At 42.9% G+C, this 3,827-nt stretch overlaps 1 pseudogene; it reads right to left on the reverse strand.

Moving 5' to 3' along the window:
- Positions 1 to 2,948: 2,948 nt before the first annotated feature.
- Positions 2,949 to 3,516, reverse strand: LOC101042202 (large ribosomal subunit protein eL19-like; annotated as a pseudogene).
- Positions 3,517 to 3,827: the final 311 nt, after the last annotated feature.

Raw genomic sequence — 3,827 nt, forward strand, 5'->3', positions numbered from 1 at the left:
TTTTTCCCATTCTGTTGGTTGCTGATTCACTCTACTGACTGTTTCTTTTGCTGTGCAGAAGCTGTGGAGTTTGAACACCATGGAATATTATGCAGCCATCAAAAACAATGAGTTCGTGTCCTTTGTAGGGACATGGATGGACCTGGAAACCATCATTCTCAGCAAACTGACACAAGAGCAGAAAATCAAACACTGCATATTCTCACTCATAGGCGGGTGTTGAACAATGAGAACACATGGACACAGGGAGGGGAGCACTACACACTGGGGTCCATTGGGGGGAAATGGGGGAGGGACGGGGGAGTGGGGAGGCGGGAAGAGATAGCATGGGGAAGAAATGGCAGATACAGGTAAGGGGAAGGAAGGCAGCAAACCACACTGCCACGTGTGTACCTATGCAACAATCTTGCATGTTCTTCACATGTACCCCAAAACCTAAAATGCAATTAAAAAAAACTATGGAAATTAGTTGAAACTATGGAATTTTATGGCAAAATTAACATGATTTTTAGCTGAAAATTAACATAAGTAACAAGAAGGCCCATTTTATTTTGAAGTATGGTGCATTTTCCCAACACTTGGAATTGTTGTGGAAAGGTGGTACTATGTAGGATGAGTTTGGTGGCTAAGATTTGCAGGGAGTGGAGGGAGAGGTACTAACAGAGCTTGGCACTGATTCTGATGCATGGATCACACATTTGTTGAATGCTTTGGGGGACTGAGTGGGAATGGTGGAGTCATTCTAGTGTCTGTGGGTTTTATCTTCTTCCCACTGATGAATGAAAAACTAGAGTTTGATAGGCCTTGCTATTGGCTTAGTAAAGCTTTAGTTTTTAGTGGTGATGTGCTTTGGATCTGTGTCCCTACCCAAATCTCATGTTGAAATGTAATCCCCAGGGCTGGAGATGGAGTCTGGTGGGAGGTGATTGGATCATGCGGTGGTTTCTCATGGTTCAACACTGTCCCTCTGAGTGTTATTGTTGCAATAGTGCGTTCTTGTGTGATCTGGTTGTTTAAAAGTGTGTGGTGCCTTCTCTCTCTCTCTCTTCCTCCTGCTCTGGCCATGTAAGAGGTGCCTGCTCCCCTTTCACCTTTTACCATGACTGTAAGTTTCCTGAGGCCTCTTCAGAAGTTGAGCAGATGCCAGCATCGTGCTTCTTGTACATCCTGCAGAACTGTGAACCAATACTCCTCTTTTCTTTATAAATTGCCCAGTCTCAGCTATTTCTTTATAGCACTGTTAGAGCAGAGTAACACAACAGTATCCCAGTGTATTCTGCAAAACAGAATAGACTTGATACTAAAATAGTACCAAATATTTACTGAATGTGACCTTGACAATTCAGGAGGCACAGCTCTAGGGCCCTTTTTATGGGACTATTTCAAATTTGATCCTGAAAATACTGTTTTGGTGCTTTGGCTATTTTGATTTGATTTAGAGTCTGAATATGAACTTAGTAGCTTCAGCTCCGGGACTTTCTGGGAAGAAAGATGAATGAAACAGTTTTTTTTCCCCTGAGATGGAGTTTCTCTGTTACCCAGACTGGAGTGCAGTGGCACAATCTCAGTTCACTGCAACCTCTGCCTCCCAAGTTCGAGTGATTCTCCTGCCTCAGCATCCTGAGTAGCTGGGATTACAGGTGTGTGCCTCTACCCCTAGCTAATTTTTGCATTTTTAGTAGAGACGGGGTTTCACCATGTTGATCAGGCTGGTCTCAAACTCCTGACCTCGTGATTCTCCTGCCTCAGCCTCCCAAAATGCTGGTATTACAGGCATGAGCCACTGTGCCTGGCTTTTTTTTTTTTTTTTTAAAGAGAGTCTCTCTCTGTCGCCTAGGCTAGAGTGCAAGGCATGATCATAGCTCACTGTAGCCTTGACCTCTCAGGCTCAGGTAATCTTCCCACCTCAGCCTCCCAAGTAGCTCACAGGCATGTACCACCATGCCTGGCTAATACAGAGACAGCATTTAGCCATATTGCCCAGGCTAGTTTTGAACTCCTGGGCTCAAGTGATCTGCCTGCTTTGACCTCCCAAAGTGCTGGAATTACAGTTGTGAGCCACCATATCTGACCGGATAGAACTATTCTGGATACACTGTCCTGTATGTTGTAGGGTGAGCCACTTGAACTTTCTAATTTGTTTAATCACTAAATCTGAGATTTTCTGTTCTCTCTCTGCATCATATAGACAGATACATAATATATTCATGTGTGTTTGTGTACATATATATAACTATTTCTTTTTCTTTCCACTATTTTTTCCCCATACCCCGAGATAAAAAACACATCTCCAACAAATGCATTCAGAATTTCCCATTCAACCTATATTAACACATAATTCAGAAAAGCAGATGCAGACAATGCGAATCCTTTTGAAGTCCACTCCTGGCTTTGCTTAAGCTCCCCTTATCCTGTGCTGTGAACTCTGCACATGAATCGGTGTTTGTTTTCTTGGCTGCTTTACCAGAGGAATTAGACTTTCAGTGTGCTTACATTGGTGCCCAGTATCCTGGTGAGCTCTGTTTTCCTCAACTCTTCCCTATAATATAACTAAGGAAACAAACAATGTCTAAGGCTTGATAACTTAAATAATTAATTCAAAGAAAGAAGTGGCTTTGGCAACACAAAAGTTAAATAAGATATAAGAAAATTACATTTATCTTAAAAGTCTCATACCTGTCCAGATCTTTACGTTATGATTAATATCCTAAAATCCATATGAAGTCTTGTTCGAGTTGAATTTAGAGCAGAATTGTGCTAAGTTCAGGTTTTTAACAGGCATGATGGGTGATTTCTTTTAACTTATTTTAACTTTTATTCATGTGATAAAATTACATACATATTCCTATTCAGATTATGCATGTATGACTTTTTGTTGTTGTTTGTTTTATTTTAATGGCTGATTTATGTAATCATGGAGGCCTGTATTACAGACAAAGGGGGAGCCTTTATTTCTTGTTCTCTTCCTCCTTGGACAAAGTCTTGATGATCTCCTCCCCCTTGGCCTGGAGGTCTCTTCACTGCACTTGGGTGCTTCCTTGGTCTTAGACCTGTGGGCCTCAGCCTGGTCAGCCAGGAGCTTCTTGAAGGCCTGGTCTGCCTTCCATGAGAATCTGCTTGTTTTTGAACATACTCATTTTCACCTTCAGGTACAGGCTGTGATATGCGGTGATTGATCTTTTTAGATTCACAGTATCTTCTGAGCAGCCAGCACTGGATCCTCATTCTCTTCTACATGACCTGCCCTGGCATTTGGGCATTGGCTGTACCCTTTTGCTTATCTATGTCCATGTGCTTGCCCTTCTGGCTGGCCAAGGTATTTTTCCAGCATGGAACCCAGGAATGGACAGTCACAGGCTTCCAGATGATCAGCCTGTCTTGGATCAGCTTCCGGATCTGCTGACGGGAGTTGGCATTGGCAATTTCATTGGTCTCATTGGGGTCCAGCCAGAACTACTCCTTGCCACAGTGGAGGATCTTAGAGGCAAGCCTCTTCTGAAGCCTGAGCATATTCATGGCTGTGGCCACAGCAGCAAAGGAAGGAGGAAAGAGCTCTGCATGCATGGCTTTCTACAGCCCAGTTTAACTGGAGAATAATATTTATCATTCTGGAATGTTTACCCCTCACTAACTTGTCACAAAAGTGTAGTGAGTTAAACAAGACTGGTATAAAATTACACTCTGGTTTTCTTAGTTGATTTCAGTCACAGAAGGCTGAGGAATTGATCTGTCCACACAAACAGAACTAAGTGCGGGGGTCACCACTGTTTCTAGGTGGTTCTTGTTTCTGGGTGGTTCTATCTCTCACCATTCTCACAGAGGCTTGG

Source organism: Saimiri boliviensis, chromosome 1 (genome assembly GCF_048565385.1).
Source record: "Saimiri boliviensis isolate mSaiBol1 chromosome 1, mSaiBol1.pri, whole genome shotgun sequence".
In the NCBI taxonomy this organism is placed as follows: Eukaryota; Metazoa; Chordata; class Mammalia; order Primates; family Cebidae; genus Saimiri; species Saimiri boliviensis.